This window comes from Ambystoma mexicanum, chromosome 4p (genome assembly GCF_040938575.1).
Source record: "Ambystoma mexicanum isolate Mex_15411 chromosome 4p, UKY_AmexF1_1, whole genome shotgun sequence".
NCBI lineage: Eukaryota > Metazoa > Chordata > Amphibia > Caudata > Ambystomatidae > Ambystoma > Ambystoma mexicanum.
Genome location: NC_090927.1, coordinates 541,413,392 through 541,440,626, shown reverse-complemented (window position 1 = coordinate 541,440,626; position 27,235 = coordinate 541,413,392). Strand labels below are relative to the sequence as shown.

At 44.6% G+C, this 27,235-nt stretch overlaps 1 long non-coding RNA gene across 1 annotated transcript in view; it reads right to left on the bottom strand.

The window, feature by feature from the left end:
- Positions 1-27,235, bottom strand: part of LOC138453342 (uncharacterized) — a 2,021,223-nt gene that overhangs the window by 333,227 nt on the left and 1,660,761 nt on the right. The window contains exon 6 of the long non-coding RNA XR_011260405.1: positions 7,721-8,190. This is a non-coding gene — a long non-coding RNA (uncharacterized lncRNA). The remainder of the gene's footprint in view (positions 1-7,720; positions 8,191-27,235) is intronic.

The following is a 27,235-nucleotide window of genomic DNA, read 5'->3' as shown; positions in this document are numbered from 1 at the left end:
ACGTTCTCCCAGACCCAATTCCATCTCTTACCTTTTCAATATTCTTTCCTTTCTGCTCCCATCTCAAACCTTGTCCAACTGATACACTGTCCTCTGTGCCAATGGTGTCCTCCAGAAACTCCATGTATTTAGACATGTCCCTTTCTCCAGTCTCCTGGGGCACTCGTGCTGCTGCCTCCCTATATCCCACCCCAACTCCTAACTAGGCATTTCACTTATTTCTCACTCTTCCACCAATAATTTTCACTTTCTAATACCGGAATTCCACTTATCTCCTGATGGTATATCTGGGGCATTTTGTACCCACAGATCTATTCCTCTGTCTGGTCTCCCTTTCTAGTAAGTATTTCCTCCGTTCTGTCAACCTCACTCAGTCTTTTGTTCACCTTCACATCTTTCCCTCTGTTTTCTATGAATCCCCTCATGTCGCTGTCTTTTGTTTCCCATCTGGTACCCCTTGTTCCCTTTTCTGAAGTGATCCCATTCTATATTCTTTGACAGCAAATCTCTTCCTTTCTCTCTAGATTCCACAAGACTTCCACTGATGGGCCTGCTTTATGCTCTTCCCAAGTTGGTACTCTTCTTTACTAGTAATCCCAAACCTCCTATACTTTTCCATCCTTCTACAAACTTCCCTTTGAACAAGGCGTACTGCCTGAGGACGTTGCTGCTGAACATCTTCTAAAGGACCCTCTCTGGTCCAGTTCTCACAGGATCTGCTGCTATACTCTTGCCAGTTCTTCCACGTCTGTCTTTTACTTCTGGCTAAGTCTCCTTACTTGGGAACTCCCAGGATCTGCATTACACTGTGAAACTCTTCTCAGGACTGACAATTCCAGAGTTGGCTGACTATGCTTTAAATAGTTGCTGCTCCTCCCCTTGTGTGTGCTTTGGGGTGATGGATTTCAGCTGGGTAATGTTGGATGGATTGGCCTTCGATTGGCCTATGTAAATGTGGTCATGCAATCTCTCAGGGGGCTGGCCTACAGTAACAAATGGGCTTGATGCCATTTAAGATTTTAAACTGGCCTGGATGGTGTACTGGTTCTTATCCCTATGCCTGAGGCTGCCTGCTTTCCACGTTGTCTCTCTGGGGACCAAATGTGTTTTAGTTTATATAATAATCCTCTCATATGCTTGAGGAATGAGTATGCACTGTAAAGTTGTCCTGTCACAGAGTCTGCAATATTGTTTTTTTCTGTGACTCGTTAACCTGAGCAGGAGAACAATGCTTGCTACATTTATTTTCCATGTGGGAGAAGTGTGTTTGTTCTTCTTAGAGACTCCAGCATTGAAATGGATGCATATGTATTCTGCATCTGTTACGCATGGAAAGTTTGTTTTCTCCAGCAGCCCAGTACAAAACCCATTGTCCAGGTCGTCGCTGGGTTCCCTTTCCATTCTCCTAAAGTGAGCATGTCTCTTTCCCATGCCTTATGACACGGTCTGGCTAGAGGGAGCTGTCATTGTTCTTAAAAATAATGGCTGAAATATGATTTGTTTGAGCACTCGGTGCACTGGGGTTCGCTAGTAGGGGGGGCCAATAGTGTCCCTCTCTGACAGGCACACATCCTTGTAAAGGCTGCACCATCACAGTGGACCCCAGGATGTTTTGAACTACAAATCCCATGATCCTTCACCATTGACTATGCTGGATGGGGCCAATAGGAGAGAAACTCCAAAACATCAAGGCTGCCTAATTAGTAATCATGACCAAGAGCATAACCATATGTCCCCCTTGATTGGCTAGGTTTGCTTCCCTGATCATGTGGTGTAGGTTGCAAAAAAAGAGAGAAACAACACAGATTGCCATATGATCTGGCATAGGAAAGATGAATGCATTCAAAATACTATTGAATGAACTATGGTTCTAGGTAGTAAATAACCACCTCTTTACTTTAGTTTGCCAGTGAATAACCATACTTTTAAGAGATTTATATGTTTCAATGTATGCTGCGTGTGTGATGGCACAATCACATAGTCGGTGCACTGCTGGGGAAAATGCAAGATGTTGTACCTCTTAGGTATATGGGTCTGCTCAATAGAAGTGGATCCTGGGGTGTATTGGATGAATCGTTTCCCCAGAAATAAGAGACATGACCAGACAACTGATGAAAATCAGCACGTGTATATGCATAGAAGGAGCATCACTCCTTGATTGAGGGTTCAAGTAAAACTGCTATGTAGCAGATATAGACATTACAAAAGGTCTGAGAGGTCACATACATACTTTCCTTTATACTCTATGGTTACATTGCCAAAGTTTATCAAATTTAAGAGCAGACCTTCTATAATAGTGTATATGAGATGCCACTAAGAAGTACACAAATGGTCCCATGTAATTAAAGCAAGAAACAGTCCACTGGGTGTCTATTGGCAAGGGTATCTAGAAAAGTAGCACCTTACCCTAGCAGGGGGTACATTCTCCCCAGTAGAACATCATTTCCTTTGGGGGAGAGCAGAGCAGGGAAGAATTATAGAGTGGCCTTCACACCCAGGGCAATTTTAATCAGACTTCATTGTGAGTGTGACGTATCATAGAACATAGAATGTGTTTTTGTTACCCCTGGTATCTGAAGCAGCCATTAAAAAAACTGGGAAGATGCATTGGAATCTGGTGAAAATGAGGGAATAGTTGGAGTAGCTCATCAGGAAACCTCCTTAACACTTACGTGGTCCACCGATCCAAAAGTGGATTTAGGACTGAAACTACTTTCCTGAATTTATATTGGCTTGCTCAATTTCTTTCAACATGTGTCCTACTTTTTTCATAAAGGTTGAATTGGCACAAATTCAAGATTTGTGAGATGCAATACGAGCAACATGCTCCAACCTGTATTGAAGAAAAGGGGGTACAGGGTTGAAGGTAAATTGTGGAGAATATTTAAAAATGGTGTCAATGTATTTGAAATCAAGCATATACAGATATTGCCATTTTATCACAAGGAAGCTCCCTTCCACCTTTCTCCATGTGACTGAGAGCCTGGAAGATATACAGAACCGAGTTAGTTGAATGGTAAGAAGTTTGATCCCTAATTTAAATATTCCTAAAAGATGCCATGAGATCCCTTTGGAGCTGCAGCACAACATGTAAAATATTACATTCTCACAAGCTGCCACCTCATGTAACACTCAGCAGGTCAGAGCCTAAAACAAGACCAGTTTAGGATGTATACTTTTAAAAAGCAAGCTGTGCGTACACAGTACAGGTTTCAAACCTAAATGTTGCTATTGCAAAAGTTCTGCTGCACCTGAAGGGCAGATGCAGAGTAAAAATTCTGGTATATTTGTTCCAAATTAATTCTGCTGGATCCAGTTGCTCCTGAATGGATTTGTGAACATCTGCTGAATCACTTTGAAGAAAGTTTCAGTGGTGATATCTTTCTTCCTGCGCATTACACAACCCTTCTTCTCCGCGTCTGCAAATCTCGAGACTTTGCACTTTTGTAGAGGAGCCGTCTTTCCAAGCTCGCTGGTGACAGACAGGTAGATATGGTATTTAGGCCTAATACCCCTCTCTCCTGTCCAACATTGTAATACTCAGGAGTATTGTCTATTGAGGCAGCTAGGCTGCCATTATTTAAACCAAGTACATTGGAAATAGGTAACACTGGATACACTTATTTAGGGCAGCATAGAACATAAAGGTATGCTTACATTCTCACAACATAATTAACACAGAATATAGATTTCTGATTTAAAATATAGGTCAGGAAAAGACAGTCATTGTATTACAGATATATACAGGCCTCAAAACTCCATGAAGGTTTAAAAGTGTTGAGCAGACACAGAAAAAGTGCAGTGTGCAACTCAAGAAAGGAAACGTCTGGTTAGAAGCCAAGGTACAGTGATATAGTAGAATCAAATAGCAGAATATGTGGTTTTCAATGGTGTGACTCATAAAACGAAAGTGGAATATGGTCAAATGTAGATAAGCAAACGAGATGGCCTTAGACAAATGTACTAGAAGTCTTAAATGTAAATGCATCATTTGCTAAATTTGTTAAGCCCAGTTTTAAGGTTGCAACATATATCTCTTGATTCAGTGAAATTTGGGAAACATCCTAGTCTTGCTAAATTAGCATTGGCAGTCATGTGTTTCAGGAAACGTTCATGTCCAATAGAAATCAAGTGATGTTTGATCTTTGAGTAGAATGGCCAATCAAAAGCCTATTGAGATATAAGGTTCATATTCGCATAATGTTTGTGCAATTTGTTGCCATTATATAAAACCCATTCTGTATGTTTTACAAAGTTGAGAAATTTCCTTTTTCAGCTGTAAAAAGCAGTGATTAAACAAATTTACTCTGGGTCAGCTGCCTATATGTCTCTTCTTCTGCACAAAAGTATATTTATTTTTAGGGATGGCTTACTACAGGGAATTATGGCTGAGAATGTATCTCTTTACACTTTCCATCCCTACTTCTCTCCCCTCTTTCTCCACATTGTATTTTTCGGGAACCTGCTGCTGCTTTGGCCATTCTACAAATCGCAATTGAAACATACAGAAAAGTAAAATAATTGTACAAAATTCACGAAAAGCAACAACACATTTTAGTTGGCAGTTTGTGGGTGATAAGAACATGTGTTTCTTCCTCTGGCTTACTGGATTAATATATACTTTTTGTACTTCTAACCTGGACATGCACACCCATGCTACAAATAGAATACAAAATATTTCTAATATGATTATGCCTTTATGCGTTAGAAATAGAAAAATTATCATATTTCTAGCAGGTAGGTCTGATTATGCTAGACCTAGAAAAGTATTTTCTTTGTCAGTCAGTCAATGGGGGTCATTACGACCAGGGCGTAAAGGGATACCGGGCACCGGTAATGCCACCGGTGCCGATAATCCCTTTGCGCCCTATTCCGAGGTCCCTTTGCGGGTCCTTCCTTAATGCCTGGTTTTAGCAGGTGTTAAGGACAGGACCCACAAAGGGATACCGGGGTCAATAACGGTACCGCAATTTGTGGTCCCGTTATTGCCGCCTTCCCCCTTCCCATTGAGCCCTATGGGGCTAATAGCGCCATGACTAGCACCAACCTCGGAATGAGGGCCAATATCTTTATTTCGGCAAGAAGCATTAAAGCTCAAACAACATGATACATAAAATCCCTACAGTATTAATTTATTAAAATAATAAGTAAACTACAATTAACAAATCGAAAAAGTAAAATGATATTACGGTTAAGGGATAGTTCTCATTTAGGTTCAACTGCACAAACAACAATACATGAATAGGTGCCAATACAATCTCCTCTAAAGAATCCAAATCATTATAAAACACCCTCAAGATGGAACCGGTAACTCCCCTGCACCCATCATACAATAAATGGACAGTTGTAATATTCCATTACATAAAAATTGATACAAGTCGACATTCAGAGTACATTTATAAAGTAATATGCATTTTCCTTAATCGACTGCTCGTGCTATTCCTTCGATTTCAATCACAATCAGAGAACTTTTCTTTTTTTCTAGTGCCGGTGGGGCAACAACTCACTGCTTTACAGAGGCATGCGAGGTTGTGGCAGGTTAGTGGGACATGTTTTACAGCTTTCACAGAACCCCGTCTAGTTGAACATTCACATTTTTATATCTGAATTGCTGAAAAACCATGTGAGACCTTGAACCTTTAAAATGTTGGTAGTTCACATTTTCTTCAAACTGGTTTGCCCAAGCCTAGGTACTATAATGATCCCAGAGGTAGCTCATTGAGAGATGCCTTTCTTAAATGCCTGGAAGAAATGTTGACGGTAAATATGCAGTAGACAAATTCACAAGAAATAACTAGGGCATTTCAATTAATGTAAGTGTTTCAAAAATGCAATGTGCTTGTGTTATGTCAAACATCTCAGAGATGAAAAAACATGCTAAAAGTATGTACAATCACATACATTCCTTGGATCCTAGCAAAACACAACGGATTCTGTAGATAGGCACTGTTAATATGCAGCATATTGCCTAAATCATCAAGTACTCCACATGTGTTGGTCGAGGATGCAGTCTCAAGAAGAAGAGCAAGTGAGGAGGTCTGTTGTGATACAGTAGTCAACCCATAAATGCAAGGAAGAAACAATCTACAGACGTAGATGCAGGAGCTGCCAATATGAAGCAGGGCCTGTCCACTAGTACATCCATTAATTGGTTGCATCAGATGCCACATAAATGCAATCTTGATGAGCCCATAATCATGACAACAAAGGCATTTTGTATTATTAAAAGCACATTTGACACACCGTGAGACAGATCCTGAATCTGATTCTGACTTCGCTCATCTGTAAAACAAAACACTACAGTTCGCATTTTCGATGTGCAAAATACATTACCAAGATGCCTGTGGGGTAAAAATTGTCATCTTCCACCTGAAGACTGTGATTTGGTCGAATGAGTTGTGCCTCTACGATTTCGGGTATATGTTAGGAAATGTAGGGTGTGCTACAGTCAGAATTCGCACAGCATTTAAATAACCGGGGGCATTTGTTACCACTTGTGTGTTTTAGCCATCTCACTCTATATGTTTTTCATCGATTTCGAATCAGACATAAAGTGGTTGGGATCTTGCATTTTTGCCTAACCAAAGGTAGCCCCTGAAGTGTTGAGGGTTTACAAGTTCATACAGCATTTCAACAGAAATCACTGAAGTGCTACCCAGTTCATCCTGAGATGACAATATAAAGAAACATTTGAACCGATGTGGTAAGGTCCTTTTAACGTAGACGAAAACAGTAGTTTTGTTTACATAACACAAATGCAATGGCTGAAAACTCCGGACATTAGCACTTCTTTAACACAACCAATGATTCAGTAACACCCAAATCAGATTATTGATTTGCAAATTCATAAGCAATGCTAGAGAGGAGCAGCAAGGAAAATGGTAAACACACACCAAATGCATGCACAAACCCATAAACAAAGAAGGCCACGCCTTGTGGAAGAAGTAGTACACAATTATCACATCGCAAATTGGGGTAAAGTCAACAACATCAAACCACCATCATTACAGGAGTACAGAGTGGGGCAGTTTGGGTCATGGCGGGTTCCTGCAGCCCACTAAAAAGAACACACATGCATGTTTTTTAAGGAGGGACTGGGAGGAATACAAATTACATATGATGTGTGATATGTGGGACGTCTCTCCTAAAGGCAGGGTGGTTATGCAGCATCCCCTGAGGCACACATTTAGTGATTTCATTAACCTCTTAGGTGCCAAGGATGAGTATGCTCGTCCTTTTTGCATAGACTTGCATAATAGCCTATGGGTATAACAAGGAATAATGATTTGGCATTCCCAAAACCGTTGTGTTTACACATCTCTTTAGGTTGAACCTCCAATTCGGGGATATTGTGGGTTGTTAAATCGCAGATTCTAATTTGAGCAGTGGCATTCCAGGATTTTGCCTCGCATAGGTTAAGTAAGAGTTACATCTGGTTTTAAAGTTCATCTATCACTTGCGTTTAGGTGTTCCCTATATAAAGTATCGGAATAGTTGTCCCACTGGTTCCGACTGGGCATTATTACCTAGTCAATCATTGTTTGTTTGACACCTGACTATAAATATAGTCCGAACTTTTCTTATGAACAGCATCATTTATATTTGTAAACAAAACTTGGTCAAAATAACTTTTAGCTGGCAGTATAGGTCTATCAAGATAAAGCTCACATCTATCTGTGTTGGAGTTTGCATTCATTTCATAAAGAATTAAATTATTTACCTGACTGCAACATCTACGGTTCTCAGGTCCCAATTCAGTTGACGATGACGTCATTGGACTGTCTCTATTCACAAGGACCTTCGTTTTTGCATTGAAAGATCTGGCAAAGCTGTCGAAGTTAACCCTAAATCGGAAAGAGCTGCATTTATTGCTTGGCGAAAAGGTGAATCCTTTGCAGAGGAGACTCTTTTGGTCGTCTGACAGTTCCATACTCGAAAACTTCACCGCTCTCATATTCTCCCCTTTCTTCTCCTTCACGTCAAGAAGCATGTGTTGCAACCACCATCTGCAGCCCCGCAGCATCTGGCACCCTGTGCGCTTTGGTTCCGTGTTGAACTGTGGGTCTCGATCCCTTGTTGTGGCGTTCTCAATGGCTAGTCAGACCTGCACACCAGATAAATGGTGACAGGCTCACGTGTTGAAATTCCACGCTACTGTTGACATGTGTTGCTCTTCCTGTATATTATCATCTGTTGAAGAAAAAGTGACACTATGAGACGCAGGGAACTTGATCATTCTTGAAAGTCTCCTCGTCTGGTGGTCAGCATTTGTCCAGAGGTACACGGTGCTCGATTCATACAGTAGTTGGCTTTGTGACATGCATACATATTTAACTTATTGTATTCAATTATGTGAATAATTTGACTATACTATATGCGCTGATGCTGGCTTTTTACAACCAAGGTCTTGGGGACCTTGCACAGAAGCAACAGATACACCACCAGTTCGGCAGATTTCGGCAGACAATGGCAGCAATGGGAGCCACTTAACTACGACGCTGCGTTCATTGAACGCAGGGCACTTGCACGTTATAATTAAGAATTCTACATGGCCTTAGGCAGAGCAAAATTACTTTAACGCACTTAGGAAGAAATATTCCACAACTCCCCAATCAAAATGACTATGGCAAAAACTGCACCCAATGACCGAACTGCACCTCTTACCAATTTGCTTTTGCCAAGTGGCATAAACCAGCATCACTCGCCATAGTCAAAAAGTGACAAGTAACCAGGGCCACTGCTGTCTGCAATGCTCCTCTGGTCTTCTGCCCCACTAATACTACTACTACCACTAATAATAATAATAATAATAATAATAATAATGCAGTTTTATGTAGCCCTTCATGTGAGATTATTCCACATTCTAAGTGCTGTAATTCTAGCTGCAAAAACCAAAATTAAGGACATTCAATTTTTCTTCTGCAGTAGAATGAAGTGTGAAGTCATCACTTCTTAATGTATAGCTTGCATAATGCGGCTGGCCCTTGACAACACTCCTCCTAGACGAAGACCGACCTTGATCACTACTTATTCATATTAGACTACCCCTGTTGTGGGTATCTTTTTTTTTAACCAAGAAATGAACAAAACACAGAGTACCAGTGCGTACCTTGTAGTAAACTAGGCTAAGGTGGTCTAGTTTGATGGGTTACTTCACTGTGCAGTGTTAATGAACAATTATTCTTTAAAATGCATAATTTGCAACACTGTTTACCCCAAAAATCTCTATTGAGTACTACTTAAGCAACCTGTCAAAAACAGAAAGAATTACCATTTGCACACATGGGTCACTTTTGCATTGCTGCCCGGTCCAATTTTATGCCTCAGTCCCAACCCTGATCTCCACTGAGGTTATTGCAATCCACAAGCCTTGATAACTGCCCATGAGTCCCTTGGCCTTTCCCAATGAATACGAGTACCGCGACCTCCTCCACAAAGGCGAGGTTCATTGATCTGCTGTTGCGCTGAAAACAGGAAATTGATAGGAGAAAATAGAGGCTGTCCAAACCAGGTTCCATGCTCTCCACTCATATATTAAAGGCTGTTTGGCCAAACCGGCATGTTTTCTGAAGCACATTAAACATGACTATGTCAGGGATTTATATGTATGTATACTTTTACTTCTGAGCCACAGATTGCTTTCGACTGGACTGTCCCACCAAGATCCATCGAGATGCATGCATCCTCTTCCACATGTCCTATTCTGTCGCTGCAGCTATGAAATCACTTTGAGATTTTCTCAAAATGACATCCAGAATGTAACTGTCCACAGAGCATCCTACCTAATGTGCCCCTGAGTGTTTAAAAACATGCTGGTGCTTTCCACTAAACTCTGTGTCCACGTTTCTCTGTGAGGTAATGATAGAAGACTAACATGTCATTGATGTTATGCTATTGAGATTTATACCGCGCACCACTGCCATTTTCATGGTCTACCGGCGTGTTGAAAGATAGTGGCTGTATAGGGGTTTCTATACATTTATTCACTTCTTTGAGGGATCATGATTCTTCAAACAGAAACACTATACCGAAAATACAACGGCAAGCAAAGCAACTCTGTTTCATGTGTGAGCCAGGTGTTTAGCAGTGGTAGGGTAGTGCAACAGGAATGACCATTAGCAGGTTGGTGAATAGGAAGTGGAAACATAAGAATAGGAGTCAAACATTGACACTACAGTGTGCACAATAGGGTTTTAACAATTATGAATATATATATATATATATTTATATATATATGTATATATGTATAGATATATATATATGTTATAGGGCAGCCGTGGCCACCCTATAGTTAAGTTGAGTTGGAGACACATAGGAACCTAGGAACCTCTCAAAATTCTATTGTTAATAACATTTGATTCACGTAACGGATTTGGCCGATATTTGCAAAAGTTATTAAAAGTCTGTGCCCCCTCCCATACTGCAATGTTTCATAAAGATTTGTTAATCAATAAAAAGGTTATTGAGCATCAAAAATTGCAGCCTACTTCTCATTCATTTTCCCATAGAAAAGGTCAATTGTTGGCAAAGCGCATAGCCTAAACCCATGGACGGATTTGGACCAGGCCCGAAACAACTTGGGCATGAAGCGTTGACCTGTGATCCATGTGTGGTTTGGGGTTATGCCGTGTTGTAGTTATTTTAAAATTTGATGGTGGAGGGGGTGGCCCCTCCCCAAAAATTATAGTTTTATTTCCCATGGTGCATTGCAGGATCATGGTTTTCAGGAATGAAACAACCACCATCTTGTTTTTCTCTTGATGCAAGAGATATTCTCGGCTATAGCTGACGTTATGGTAAAATGAAACGCAGTAAAAACTATTTGCAGGTAAAAATAAATACAAATGCCAGCAGGGTAGCAGTGGGGGGATGGCTAGAAAGCACTGAGTGAAATTTGAAAGTTGGAAGGGGTCCAGGGACCGAGTTTGCAACATGAAGCTTTCTGTAACCTCGGCTGTAGCCGCAATAGCCGACATCTGAAAGAAAACTGCGTCACAGAAGCAGCATGTGCTCTGGGGTGAAAGGGAGTCTGTGGAGTGGGGGGGTACTTGGTGATGGCGTGGAAGGTCAGGGAAACATTTTTATTTCCAGCTGTTGTTTCGATATTCGGCTATAGGTTACAAAGGATTACAGATATTTTTATAATTATAGTGATGTCAGGGGGGGTGAAAAATCAATGGCTATGGACAAAGGCCATGGCCAGTAACGCAATTGTCATCCAGGTCTCCCATTCAGGCAGTAACCAGGACAGACTCTGTTTAGCTTTAAAGTGAGGAAGGGGCCAGCCTCCTCAGGCCATGTTGCCTGATAGAGGAGCCAAACTTACAAGACCACTTAGAGGAATGGGCTGGCCTTTTTCTTGCTTTGAAGCTAAGCAGGGTCAGCCCCGCTTTGAAGCTAAGCATGGTCAGTCTCAGTTGCTGCATGGATGGGCAACCAAATGAGCATCCAAATTATTGACTTTTTAAAAGCGTGCTACTGTCAGTCCTTGAAGGTTTTGCACTCAGAGACAATGTTTGTCTTTTGCTGAATTGAATTCTGGTATTTTTAGTCTCTCAGTAAATAATAAAACATAGGTATTTGTACAGCAACAGTGGGTTTCCTATCCCTGCAGTAACTGGGACAAACCCTGCTTAGATTCAAAGTAAGGAAGGGGTCAGCCCACTAAGGCCATGTTGCCTAATATATGGGTCCCCCCTTAGAAGAACACTTAGAGAAACATGGTCTAAGGGTGCTGGATCCTTCCTCGCTTTGAAACTAAGCAGGGTCAGTCCAGGTTATGGTATGGATGGCAGACAGTCCACAATCCTGAATGCAGTATCTTATATATTTAGTTTATTTATTTATTTCATTTGTAAAGCGCACATACAACCCATAGGCATTGAGGCACTGTTGCAGGTACAAAGTACTAGTCAATCTAGTGGTATAGTTGCACACAAATAGAAGGTGACAAAGGGTGACCAAACGGCGGTTATCATAGAAAGCATACAGAATCATACATAGGTATAAAAGCAGGTGGCAATTATCCTACAGAGCAGGCAGTTGGGGGGTGGCACAGAAAAGTTCCTAGTCAGGTTTAGGTAAAAAGCAGAGTTTCTAATGCTTTACAGAAGATCCAGTAGGATTGCTCTGCCCTCGTGGAGGGTGGGAGATTGTTCCAGAGCTTGGCAGCAAGGTATGGGAAGCTGGAGCCCCAGCTTTGGATCTTTTCACTTTGGGCACAATTAGTCTATCAGTGTAAGGGGTCATAGTGGGACTGGAAGAGTGAACTTTGTCAATTCTTTTAGAGAGGTAAGGTGCTGCCTTGTTGGATAGGCACTTGTGGGTGATGGAGAGTGTTTTGAAAATGATCGGCTCCTGGATAGGGAGCCAGTGTGCATCTCTTCTAGCTCTCAAGATGTGTTCTCTTTTAGGGAAGTTTAGGGCTGCTCTTAAGGCCATTATTTTGGATAACATGAAGTTTGAGTATGTTTCTGGAAGAGGTGCCATTGGATAGGACGTTGCAATAATCAATATTTGAGCCGATGATTGCATGTGCATTGGTTAGGCAGTTGTTTTTAGAGAGGAAGGGTCTGGCTGCATTAAGGACCTTAGTAGCATAGGTTGTTGAGGAGGCAATGGCACTTACATGTCTGGTCATGGTGAGTGATGCGTCTAAGTAGGCCCCTATGGTTTTGACGGTGTTAGAGACCGGAATCGAGCAGTTGTCAATTGTCAAGGCACAATATTGATAGTTGAGGACCTTTAGGGCACTTGGCTGGCCAATAATCAAGATTTCTGTCTTGTCGCTGTTGAGACAGAGGTGAATGGCTGTCATCCAGGTCTGAATTGTGGAATTGATTGTGTTAATGATGTTGAAGTCTTCTATGTAGTTACCTGAGACGGGAATCAAGATTTGTGTGTCGTTGCCATAGTTAGTGTAAGCTGTGCCGAGCGAATCTAGAATGTGGATTAGAGGCCTGGTAAAACTATATTACAGCGTAGTGGCGATGCAAGATCCTTTTGTACGCCGCAGGTGATAGGAGAGGGAGAGGCGTTGGCGATCTCTGAGAATACTCTCATCACTTTTCCATTTAGGAAAGATGCTATCCATGCATGGCTGATGGGCGAGAAATGAATGTGAGTGGTGAGGTGATGGCAGAGGATTTGGGGATTGACCAGGTCAAAAGCTGCAAATAAGACTAGGAGGAGGAGTAGTGCCGACTTGCCTTTGTGCCTGATCTCATCTGATGGATTTTTTTGATCAAGCAGGGCAAATTCTGTGCTGTGCCTTGGGTGGAATCTGGATTGACGTATCCCTAGGATGGGATTGTCCTCTAGGAACTGCTGAACTTGTAGGTAGGCAGCTTGGTCCAATATATTTAGGAGGAAGGAGACGGTGGTGATTGGACTGTAGGTCGTGGGGATGGCAAGGTCGCAGTATGTTTTTTTTCAGGAGAGAGAGAGCACCCAGGTTTCTTTGAGGATGGCTGGAACAGTGCTTTGAGCGAAAGAGGTGTTTATGATAGCTGTGATGATGGGGATTAGTATGTCAGCACAGTCTTTGACGAGGGGCGCAAGGCATATGTGCCCTTTGCATTTTGAGGGTTTCAGACTATGAATCAGTTTGTCAACATTGGTTTCAGAGAGGTCTCTGAAGAAGAACTGAGTGGTTGAGGAGACAGGGGAGGAAGGTGAGCAATTGTTACTAGAGGTCATGTGTACTATGTTTAAAGTCGCTTGTTGAGCTAGGATCTTCCTATTCAAGGTGTCCATTTTGTGTAGGAGTGCCTCTTGGATGCTCGCGCACCACATCATGTCTTTAATGATGGTTGTGGGGGGAGCAGCAGGGGATTCAAGCTCTCTGTAAATGGTGAATATTTATTTTGCGTCTGACTTAGCATTGGTGATTCTAGTGTTGACGGAGTTTGATTTAGCTTTGATTACGGCTGATTTAGTCCTGTTTTGCAGTGGTGGTGGGATCTTTTAGCCAGGTTAACTGGGCTTGTCGTTTCAGGGGGTGTAAATCTAGTAGGTCAGGGGTAAACCATGAGCTGAAGTGTCTGACCCTCTTTGCTTTGTGTGGTATTAGGGGGACTAGGGTGTTCACTGCCTTAGAGAGGATTTAGGTGTAGGTATCCACTAGTGAGGTGGGGTTCAAGGCGAAGTGAGCCTGAAGGCAGGGAGTGTTAATCAGGGGTAGGAGACTGTCTCTGGTGAGCTTCCGAGAGCTCCTTAAGTCAACAGGAGGAAGTGGGTTGGGTCAAGCTATAGGCTTGTTTGGCTTTGTGATATAGAAATGGATAATATGGTGGTCTGAACAAGGACAGGGTCTGTTGGCGCTAGTGGCGATTTGGCAATTGTGGTACGGGATCCAGTTCAGTGTGCAGCCTTTGTTGTGTGTGGGATTAGTGACACATTGAGTGAAGCCAAGTGTGTTGAGTGTGTCAGATAATGATTTGAAAGGTAGGTCATTCAGGTCATGGAGGCCCAAGTAGTAAGATTATTTTTTAGGAGACTTTGAGGTTATCCTGGAGGATATGAAGTCAATTTTGCTCAAAGTTTGGAGAGGGGCCAAGAGGGTGGTAGATAAGGTGAATGGTGATAGTGCACATAGGGGATGGTGAGAATTTGAGTGAGAGAAGGTCCATAGTCCCATCAATGGATGTGTGAACTTGTCTAAGAGGGATGGAATCTCTCACAATCATTGCAACTGCACTTCCCCTGGAGATGGGTCTGTCGTTCCATAGGATAGTATATCCTATGGGTAAGACTAGGGCTAAGGCAGGGCCAGAGGCATCCTGAAGCCAACTCTCAGTGATGGCTAATGTGTCAAGGTTGAAATTCATGATGAGGTCATGATTAACAAGTGCATGGGCAAGAAGGGATCGAGCGTTGATCATGTTGTATGTCAAGAAGGGCTGTGGATCAGTGGGCAGGGTGATAGAGCCTTGATCAGGGATGGAGGCTTGAATCTGAGAGGCTAATTGGGGAAGCGGGGGAGTTGTCTGTTGTGTAGGTGACATTTGGTTGAGTTGGCAGCTGTGGATTCTGGTGAGGTCCTTGCCAGTGATAGGAAGAGGCGTGGAAATGTTTGGTGACTGGTGTTGATGGGGGGGTGGTTTAGTGGATGAACTGGCGCTTTGAGTGAGAAATTGGGGGTGGGTTTCTGTTTGCCAAGAGTTGTGTGGTTTTGAGTTGTCAAAAGTTGTGAGTGGGGTGAGATTCTGCTAGATGCGGGTTTGGGTGCAGTGTCTGGGTATTGAATTTTTGCTTGTCTATGGCATTTGTGTGCAAGATTGGCTGTGATGAGAGGCGGTAGCATAGTGATTTTGTGACTTGTCAAAGAGGTTGTTGCTGAAGGAAAGCTAGTAGTAGGAAGCTTATCAGAGAAGAGGCTGGTGCGTGACCTGAGGTGTGAGTTCCTAGTGAGGGTTTCTTGGGCTGTGGCTAGGACTGATTTATTGCAGAGAGGTAAAATAATTTTAGAATCATTGTGGGGGGGCATGCTGCCTGCCGTGCTCTGGGGTCTTTGACTGAGGGAGGCATGCTGGCAGTGAGGGCGGGCACTTGTTGATACTGTCTCTTGGCAGTAGTGTGCATATATTGAATGCGCTGCAGGAACAGCCTGGTTGGCGAGGCTATGAGAATCCTTGACTGAGGGAGGCATGCTGGCAGTGAGGGCGGGCACTTGTTGATACTGTCTCTTGGCAGTAGTGTGCATATATTGAATGCGCTGCAGGAACAGCCTGGTTGGCGAGGCTATGAGAATCCTTGTTGTGTGCTAGCAATGTAAGTGGGTGTGCTCATTGTATTTAGAGGAAGGCTGGGCATCCTAGTGGAAGGAAGTGTTGTATTGTTTACACAGCACTCAACTTCATAGTTCGGGGGGAGAACAGCTGAGGAAGTGGGCAGAGCAGGCGAATGCGCATGAGCGCTCGCAGGGTATTGTGGGGATTATGGTTTTGGGCGCACAAGTCATGCAATGCTGTCCTTGCAAGTAGCTGTGGTCAGAGCGCAGGGCATGCACGTTGACAATGGGATTCTGGCATTAGCGGGGTCCTTGCAGCGGATAGAAGTAGTCAGTGCTAGCAGAGATCACACTCGAGCGGGGGCTACTTTGTTTCAAGGCATCTCAGCAATGGCTGGGATGCGCACCAACGAATGTAAGCGCCAACTTGTTTGCAAAGCTTGTGGTTGTTCTATGATCAAAGGAATCTATCTTGAGGTGCAGCGCCATTCTGTGGAAGCACGTGGGGGGGAGAGAGGGATGATGGAATGGCAGTATAAGCGAACACGCAGCATAATGAGAAAATCATCAGCGTTTTGAAAGCGTGGGAGGCCTACATCCTGATCATTGCATACAATATCTGATTTCACAACAGATGGACATGAAACTAACTGTGCTGCAGTGTTAATGACAGAGCTGGTAGAGGGCAAAGCAAGCATAGGAAGTGAAATATCTAAAGTAGAAGTATCTATTATTGTTGTCCATTAAAGTCACATAATGAGGGTTTATACCCAGGTCCATGAAATGCTTTGGAGTCCAGTACCTGATGCGAAACATGTCTAACTTTGCGTTCAATGCGGCTGAGACCGGCAGAGACTGCTGTAAAAGGCCCTGAGTGTTGGCCTTCTCTGGGGGCCGGCTTTGTATTCCGGGGCAGGGGGTTGGTGGCTTCAAGCTGGGACACCGGCCAATCATGGTGCTGCCGTCCCAGTGCAGCCTTGGACCCTGGTGTGCACCGAGGCACGGTGGTGGCCATCTTGGAAATTGCTGGTAGACCTCCGAATTCAGTACTTCTTGGAGGGCTGATAGGGTTGCAGGTCTCCATGATAGGAAGGGAGAACTGTCTCACAATGAGACCGGCAGAGAGTGCTCATAACACACGGCATCCGCATTTTATAAAACAGAAAAAATGAAATTTAAAAAAATCACATTTATGCTGAACACTGCTATCACAGAACCCTGGCCTTAAGGAGTTTGAGATGCATCACTTAACCATTATGCTAGAATTATGTTATTGTTTGGATTTTCACAAGTTTCATATCTAGCCTTATATCATTGAACATATTAAATTATAGGCTATGTATGAAATGTATCCCCCATGATGCACCAAGCCATTGTGGCCTAGTGGTTAAATGCTGTGCCTCGAACTCTGGCAGACCAGGGTTCAAGTGTGTATGTTTTTTTAAAAATGAATTTAATTTATTTAAAGAAAAGCAACGCATGTGGGCGGTGGCAAGGCTTATTGCAATACAGTCCTCTGATCTAATGCAGCATGAGGGCATTTAGACATGGCTGTAATGTCAGCCACGTCCAAACATCCCTCGCGCCAAAATAAGGGCACCAGAATGGCTTTTGTGCAGAAAAGGGCAAGCCAAAATGGGTGCTGCAGCGGAATGGACATGCCAAATTGGCATGTGCCAAAATGATGGCGCTGAAAAGGGGTGTACCGGTTGGAGGACGCTGCTTAACCAAAGTGTGTGCTCCATGGTAAATAATTTACTCTCACTGCGCATTGCCTAAAAACATTGTGAGTTCTCAAGGTTTTAAATATCTCAAAACCATGCTACTGTCAATCCTTGAAAGTTTTGCACTCAGAGACAATTTTATTGCCTTTTGTTGAATTGTATTCTAGTATTTGTAGTCTCACAGTCAATCTAAGGGGAAACATGCCACAACTGTACACCTTTGCCTAACATAGTTTAGTAAAGATTTATATCTTTGTGTGACACTATGGTATGTGTACTTTTGAAGTTAGCTTTATAATGCAGAGTATTGTTAAAAGACAGACATGGGGATAAGAAGGGTAAATGATGAGAGGGCAAGTACGTCATACATATTTGCCCATGATGCAAAAGAGAGTTTGCAATCCTGGACACTGGGGCAGTTATTTTCCCCTAATGTGGACAGCGCAACATTTTTTCAGAGGGTGGATGCAATCCATTGTTTTTTTTTTGAGGTTGGGAAGATTGCTCAAGTATTTGGATGCCAGGATTGTACTCAGGTTGTCATGTTCCCAGTGCAGACGCTTACCCACAAGACCACAAGCACTTGTTTCATTTTGGGATTTTGTTTTCCATGGAATATTCCACTACAGACTGCTGAGTTTAAAAGGTGAGCACTTTTTATACTTTGCCAGCATATGTATTTAAAGATTTCCTACCTCAGATTATTTTTCTGGTGTTCATTACTTTTTTTAAATGTCCAATGCTATTTTGTCTTGCGCACTTTCTTCTAAGGAGAAGGTCAATTGAACTACATTTGTATATTTCACTTTAAAATATGTGGCCACTTACTGTGCTTATATTCATGAGTGCCAGCTTTTGATTTTCGATATGGGGGCAAAAGTACCTTGGCATATGTTATTCTTGCAGCCGATCATTTTTTATGGCGTGACCGTTTTGCCATGGGTTCTGTTTGGCCGTGCCCAGCTAGACGCAGCCATTCAGGGCAGGGACCTCTCGGTGCAAGTATGTAACATTGTGAGTTCTCAAAGCCTGCAATCCGAAGGCCATGGCTAGTGTTCTGGTAGCATTTTCAAATGGACAGTGGGCATGGCCAAAGACCATGCTACTGGTCTGGACAGATTCTAAAAATCTATGGAATAACAAAACCCTTGAAATTCAAGAGAAACATTTTAGTTGCAGGGATGTTAAGGTGAGCAATACATTGTAACAAAACCTTTAAAATTCAAAGAAAAAACTTTAGTCGCAGGGACCTTAAGGTGAGAACTTAATGAAACAATATCCTGGAAATTCAGCTAAAGCCACCTTAACTTTGAGCCCCCTGTTGCACAGACTATGACCACAATGATGGCATCACAGATCATATATATGTATTCACAGAAAAACTATTGTTAAAGGGACGCTATGGTTAAGTTGCACCAATAGAAACCTGTGATATTTATTGAAAAAACTGTGTTAGAGGGACGTTATGGTTACAAGTAAAACCGAAAACCCCCAGAAATTTGTCAGCTTTGGTAAGCTAAGCAACCATAACTCGCGTCGCCACTGTGTACTGCTAAACCTAACACCCAGGACATCAAAGATGACATCACAAATGTCATTGATGACATCACTGATGAAATCCCATCTGTGGGTCACTTATTTTTGTTCACTGACATAACTAGGACATGTGTTTTTGTCCGCTGACAGTCAGAATATGAAAATTCAAAAGGTGCTGTATATCAAGACGTTAACCTTGCTGTATGTTCTTAAAGCACTTTACATAGGGTTTGGGCTCAGCTAATAGTGCACATACATGGGTCAATAAGCAGGCCTCAAACACACAATTCATGTCCATACATGATGATGAACTTTAATGTTATTGACATTTTCTGGTGATGTTGTTTCTTTCTTCTTTACTTTAGTTTCCCTGTATGTGACTCTGATTTGTATGCATTGTTGTTCTTCAAATGCGTTGTTTGGACTAACACACTTGTTCCATGTTTAACATTACTCAAAACTATGAGATGGTAACATTCATTATTTTACTATCCAAAATTGCAAGATAAAAATATTATACTTCTATGGTGCATGCTACAGCCAATGCCTATGCGTATGTATGGTTAGGTCCCTGTATTAACAACAACACTCCAATACAATGTTTTGTTTACATGAGTACATTCTTTAATACATTAAGTAGTTCATGATAGGTCTCCCCATGGCCCCTGACATCTTGTTACCAACATTATAAACACAACCCCTTCTAGGGACTTTTCATCCAAATTAATTTCATAGCTGATGTCATCAGTGATGTCATCAATGACTGTTGTGAGGTCATTTTTGATGTCCTGGGTGTAAGTCTTAGCAGTGCATGGTGGTGGCACGTTTTATGGTTGCTTAGCTTACTGTAACCAGTGAATTTCAGTGGGGTTTCAGTTTTACTTGTAAACAAAACGTCCCTTTAACAACATTTGTTCACTGAATTTCATAGGTTTTTATTAGTGCAACTTAACCATAACGTCCCTTTAGCAAAGGTTTTTCACTGAATTTCATAGGTTTGCATTAGTGCAATTTAACCATAATGTCCCTTTTGCAAAGATTTTTCTGTGATTTTCATAGGTCTTTATGAGTGAAAATATTTCATGATGTTACATTATAGTATATAAGTTATTAATAATTCCTCTTTTGACATATATGAAAGAACTGTAAACCTCCTTTAACAAACATATTTTTTGCAACGCATACTGATGGTGTTGTTTTCAGCAGTGCATACTGGGGATCCAAGTCATTGTTAAATTGCCTTGGGCATGAGGCTCAACGATGACCTAGGCTCACTAAACCACCCACGTTATCTACTGCACCTAACCTTCATCCTAGTTCACTGTCCATTGTACCCTCATATTGTGACCAATGGCCAGTGTTCATGGCATGCAGCCATGGCCAGTCTCCATAATCCATGGGTCATGGCTTTCGGCAATGCCGCATTCCCCAATAGGCACATCGGAGTAGACATTTGTCCTTACTGACGGCCAGCCCCACTGCCCAAGTAGCAAAGTTATATCATGATTTTGGGTCTTACTTTTTGACTCTTTCAAAAAGTAAAACACAGGAAAGATTTGTGAAAGCGCGTTCTTCCAGGTCCTTGTTGATGCTCCTTCCGCAGGTTTGCTGCAAGCAGAATTTACCCCCATTTAAATGAAGGGCTTCACCCATGCCGCATGCCCCAATAAGTAAATCAGAGAATAGGCATTCCTCTTTGCCGAGGACCAGGCCCACTGTCAATGCTCCAAAGTTATATCACTACTTTATTGTTGTAACATTTTGACACTTTGGAACAATAGACAGATTTGCAAAACCATGCTTTCACGTCCTTGAGCTGGTCCTCGCGCAGGTTGTTGTAATCTAGTCCAGCACTTCAGGCTGTAGCTGCAAGCAGAATATGTTTTCCCATTCAAACCTAGGGCTTCAGACATGTGCATGCCCCAAAAGCAAATCAGAGTACACATTTGTCCTTGCTCAGGGCCAGGCCCATTGCCCAGGCACCAAAGTTATATCACAATTTTCTGTACTTACATTTTGACAGTTTAGAAAAAATAAAACACAGGACAAATTAACAAAACCATGCTTAGAGGTCCTTACTGATGCTCTTTGTGAATGTTTGCTGCAATCCTGTCCAGCACTTTCGGCTGTAGCCACAAGCAGAATTTTATTTCCCATTCAAACCTATCCTGATTTTGAAAAAACTTACCACATAGCCGGTCCCTGGTTGCCATGCCCACTTTAACACCATTGCCGATCCATCGTGGTCATGGCCAGTAGCTAGATTGTCTGGGTTATGGCCTTTGGACATGATTGGGATAATCTGGCCAATGCCCATGGCCACAGGCCCTACCTCAGTCACCAATGGCATATCTCTATTGTTTGTACCTGCATTCAGACACTTTTCAAAAAATAAAACACAGAGGGCCTCATTACGACCCTGGCGGAGGACCATGGTGCAATTTGCACCATGGCGCTAAGCTGCCAACTCCGCCAAGGTGGTTGGCGGACTTACCGCCCCATGCCGACCTTGGCGGGGCGGTAAGTCCCCAATCCCCATTTTACCCTTCCCCATTCCCATTCTTGCCCCATAGGGTATAATGAGAGTGGGGAAGGCGTTAATTACGCCACCGTAAATTACGGTGGCGTAATTAACAACAAGTCCCGTAGCGCCATGGATTTTTCCGCCTGCAAAAAGCAGGCGTAAAAATCATCCATGGCGCTACGGGAACTCGTAGTCTGGCGGAGAGGTACGCCATGCACTACGCCGGCGTAAAACCCTCTCCGCCAGGGTCCTAATGAGGGCCAGACACATTTGCAAAACCATGCTTCCAGGTCCTTGCCAATGCTCCTTGCACGAGTTTGCTGAAAATCATGCTATGTTTTCTTTTTTTTTTTTGGAAAGGTGTCAAAACGTACATACAAAAAATAGTCATATAACTTAGACCCCTCTTGACAAAATCCATTCAGACTGTGCCCAAACATTCAAGGTTGTTCACAAACTTTGTAGAAGACAAAACACCTGGTTTTGGCTTTTTATTGCCATATCTCATCCCATCCTCATCACCTTGACAGAGATTGGGCATCATTACAAGGTAGGCGGTCTGGAAACCACCTGCCGGTAATTCTGATTACTGGCAAGATTTCCAGACCACTGTACTATGAGATGGGATGCCGGTAACAACGGTGCCGACAACAGCGCACACTGTGCGACTGTTGCTGACAGCACCAGAAGCAGCACAAACCCCGATTATCTTTGCCAGAAACACCGGCAGCACAGTAATAAGTCAAGAATTACAACCGCTGATTTCATGGAAAGACTAGTACCAAAATGCTGGTGCCACCGTAAAAATCGCGACGGAAACACTGACACTATGGAGCAGGCAGTAAGTAGGCCCAGGTGTGGATAAACAGCGCACAGGTTCACCAAATTGACCCAGCTGCATACAATGAGCACTGTGACTGCAGGAAAAAGGACAACACCCCATACACCTTCCAACAGAACCATGATGCCACTTGTAGCAGCGGTCATGGACCTAAAGGTGCTGCATGCAGGAATGCAGCTCCATGATCCTGAGGTGCAAAAGTGGGAACAGACCGACAGGCAGAGGCGCAGGAGGAGCATGATTATGCAGAGGAACAATGAGCAGCAAGTTGTACCCCTGGAAGCGAGCACCAATACCCTGCACAAGGGCCACACCCTGGTCCCTGACTGACAGGCAAATACATGTACTTTACTGCCTGAACAGTGAGACCACCCTTGCTATAGTGGGCCTCCGCCACAATGACATCCAGAGCATCATTGGCATCCAGACTGTTATACCCTACCCTGTTCAAGGTGCTGTCAGTGCTGCATTTCCCCACCACCGGCACATTCCGAAACACACAGTCGATGAGCTGCATGGAATCTCCCAGTCCAGATTCTGAAAGGAGCTTGTAAAGGTCCTGGATGCCCTCCTGCATCATGTGTCCCACCACATCGCCATACCCATGACACGGGGCCAGCTGAATGACACCAATTTCTGTTTCCATGCCCTTGCTGGCATACTCAATGTACAGTGTACTGCGCACACATTGAGCTAGTGGCTAGCCATGCAATAGATGGGGTATATCGAAAATGAAAACTGTACCACTCAAAGAATGTGCCATTTGTCTGTGATGCGGACCTGACCATCACACACTTCTGAGCACATTTGCTGGGATCTACACATAACTCCATCTTCATGTGCAATAGCATGCTGCCTGAGTACATGGAGCATTACGGCAGACAGCGAACCTAGCTAGTGTGTGAGCCAAAGGATCAACACACACACCACATTGCATGTGCACAGGGGAATGGGGGTTATTCACTGTCACCAGAGCATGCGCCACAGGCAACTTGTAAATAAAGGGACAGAATCTGAATGCAAGAGCCATTGCCCACGGATGGCATGTACCATATGTGTAAACAGAGGGACAGACAAGCACAATCAGGTCACAGATGGACAGGCATATGTCATGCACCAAAGGAACCGGAATGCATCACACTCATGTCACAAAGTACAGCACACCCTCACCATGATCCAATTACCACCACCAACACATCGACGTGAGTCCAATTCTATACATGTCCTGACCAGCAGTCACTGTCACAGGGTGCAGCAAAGTCATTGATGGCCCACAAGCGCACATACCCATATGCACGTGTCACAAACCCACATCCAGACATGCATGCAGTGCTCAGTAACCTCAATTACATTGTCGTCCTTGTGTCCCTTCCATGCAGGGGATTCCAGTTACTCCTTACTTCCATGGCTGATGGTCCCTGTCAGTCAACCACAGAGCCACCAGGAAAATGCGTACAACCGTGCGCACATCAGGACATGATGAACAATTGAGCAGAACTTTGGACTGCTGAAGGCACGGTTCTGTTGCCTCAGCCGCTCGGGTGGGGCACTGAAGTAGAGGCCAGTGAAAGTGGGCAAGATAGTCCTGGCCTGTGCCATGTTGCACAACATGTGCAACAGGCGTAACATTCCCCTGTCCCGAGACATGGCAACATGCCTCGGCAGACGAAGATGCCGGCAGTGAAGCAGATGCAGATGAAGACATGCAAATACACCATCGCAGGGATGACAGAGACGGGCGTGCAGCCCACCATGAACTAATACAGAATTACTTTTGAGAACACAGCACCTGAACACAGCCCTGGCCACACACTGCATGTGGTACTGCACTAATATTAAATCACTCAACCACAAATAATAAACCATGTGTAAGGTATATCCAGAGACCAAGGAACATGTGTCCCACCGCCCCCTGCCTAACTTTCCCTCCCCAACTAACCCTCCCCTACTAAACTTCCCCACCAGCCCCACCTCAACTATCCCTCCCCACCACCCCTCCCCAACTATCCCTCCACGCCAACTCCTCCCCAACCCTCCTTCCCAACCATTTCCTCCCCAACACACCAACCCCTCAAAACCCCCTAGTGAGCTACAGTGTCACTACATGTGTGTGCCTGGTTCATGTGCGTGGCTTTTTGCCACATGACCCGCCCTTCCGTGGCAAGGCTGACAGGTGCAAGGACCGATGCCTCGGGCTGCTCTATTGGGAGCCAGAAGGTGTGGAGCTTGTGGAGGGTGGCTCTGATCCGGACATCTTCCTGTGCTGCAGTGCCGCCCACAGTGAAAAGGCAAGGCTCTCAGCCAGTGCTGACACAGCGTAATTTCCCTCCTGGACCGATTGTGCCAGCAGGACCGTTTTTTAATGTCGACTGGCCCAGGGCATGTGCACATCGCTGGCCAGTGGCCTGCATGCTTTCATGGATCAACCGCATCTCCTCCCACATCAGATGTGCCTCCTGAAGGTGCTTGCACATTAGCCCTGCCATTTGCCCATCTCTCTCCTCCATGTGCCCTAGATCTAGATGTGCATCCATGTCACTGATGCTGGGGATGGGTGGTGGTTGCAGGCTGTAAATGCTGTGGGGGCTGATTGTGGGACGGTGATACAGGGTGTGCTCGGAGGTGCTGTCGGAAGTGTGCCCGGCATCCTGCACAGCACCCTCATCTGTGGATGCACTCATGTTCATGTGTTCCTGGTTGGGAGAGGGGATTGCCCTCCTGTTGGGGTCCCTTTTGGGTCAGCAGGACTAGTGGCAGTTGGTGCTGCTGGTGCCACTGTTGGTGGAGCATGGGTGGTGGCACTACCTGCTGTTGGTGACACTGTGGGTGCAGCAGGGGTAGTGGTCGTTGCTGCTGGTGTTGCCACTGTGGGTGCAGCTGGGGTGCTGGCAATTGCTGCTCGTGTTGCCACTGTTGGTGTAGCAGGGGTGGTGGCAGTTGCTGCTGGTATTGCCACTGTTGGTGCAGCAGGGGTGGTGGCAGTTGCTGCTGGTGTTGCCACTGTGGGTGCAGCTGGGGTGGTGGCAGTTGCTGCTGGTGTTTCCCCTGCAGCAGTGTGGCATGGCGTCTTGCTCCATCTCCGTGGGGCTGACCTTGAGCTGCCAGGGCCAGATTCTTCACTGTCAGAGGGCGCACCTGTGGGGGAGAGATAGGCATGGCATTAGTGAAGTCTGCACCATCCTATGGCCTTGCTACATGCTGTTCACTCTGCATTTCACATGGTGCATGTGCATGCTGCATACAGTTCATGCATTCAGAAATGGTATGGCGCATATACACAAGTGTTACCAGGCATCACCAGAAAGATGGTGGTGTGCATGTGCGGGGAAATTAGCAGATGCATCTGTACTGGGCCTTGTGTCATGGTCATCATGCAAGTGCAGGTCACATTTTTGTGCTGGGGAGGGCAGACTGTGGGTACCAGAATGGGAGGGGGTGTAGTGCAAGGGGTGGTGGACACAAGGAGTTGATCATGTTTTGATGGCTCCAACAGGGGCAGGTGCAAGGGGTGCGAGGGGTAGGGTAGTACAGTGCGAGGGATGGGGTGGTCCAGATCCTAGCTAGTTCAGGGAAGGGTGTCCATGGGCAAGTGCCTGTGAGGGTCACTGGTGGTGACTGACCATGGATGTGCTCATCATACCAGTGTGACTCATGGGGGACCAATCAACAGACATCCTGGTGTGTGGTTTGGGGATGCCGGTATTGGTCTGTGACATCACAGGGAGCCAGTGCAGGGATCCCAGGCCTGAAGGGAAGCAGTCCAAGGGCTTGGGGGCCGGTTGATTCAAACAACACTATTCTTGGTGTGTATGAGGGGGCAAAGGGAGGTGAGAGGTACAAAGAGGGAGGGATGTTGCTGTCGTGAAGCCCAGGGAGAGTCAGTGCTCCAGAGATATTAGGTCGGGGTTGTGGTGTGGTGCGTTGTCCCTCTTGCCAATGTCTGTGATGTGCTGGTGTGAGTTGTGAGATCGTTCAAGGTTGTCAACAGGGTCTGTGGACTCTCAGGGGTGTGTGGGGGGGCAGCACATGGAGGTTGGCCAGGGAGTGGCTGGATGACAGTGCACAGCCGTCATGCTGCAGGCTTCATGTTGCTTGATATGCAGTTAGGCGCTCATGTTTTAAGGGGATGGGGCAGTACAGGATGTAGGTCTGAGGTTGGGCAGTGACCATCAGCAGGACACTGGCAGTAGGGTGCAATGGTGATGTTCACGTCGGCCAGAGGGACAAGGTAAGTGTTGTTGAGCCATGGGGTTTGGATGGTGCCCTGAGGACACCACAGGCGGGCAGTGAGGTTAGGGGGTGTGAATCGCACTCTTGCACTATTTGTTGCCATTCTGACTAGTGGACAGTGAGCCATACCAGTGCCAGGTGCATCAGGACACTCTGTATGCATGCATGCTTGTGTGTGTGGCATGGGGGCATCTTGCTTGTGGTACATGCATGCTGGCTTTCAGGGTGTGCACCTCGTGCATGTGTGGTACCTCACGTATTCTTTTTTTTTTCTTGACCGGTACTCATGTGGTCAGTTGTGTGTGTCTGTGTTTGGAGGGGCCAATGTGTGTGCACACTTGGACGACAGCTATGGTTTGTGGGCCACTGTTTGGGGTGGCTGTGCAGTTGGACATGTCTGTGTGTGGTGTGTACTACATTTGCATACCCTCTGTTATTTCTAGATATTGCTCATGTTGTACTCACCCACCTCTGCATGTGTTCCTGCACTGGCCTCTGCTGCTCCTACTCCCAAGATGCCTTCCAGATGCAGCACAATGCTGCATCTCTCTTCTGAGGGCATCAACTTTATTGGCGAGGCTGCCCCACCGGACTTGAGGTACCCGAGATGTTGCTGCTCCAAACATGCTGCTGGTGTTACAGGATCCGGA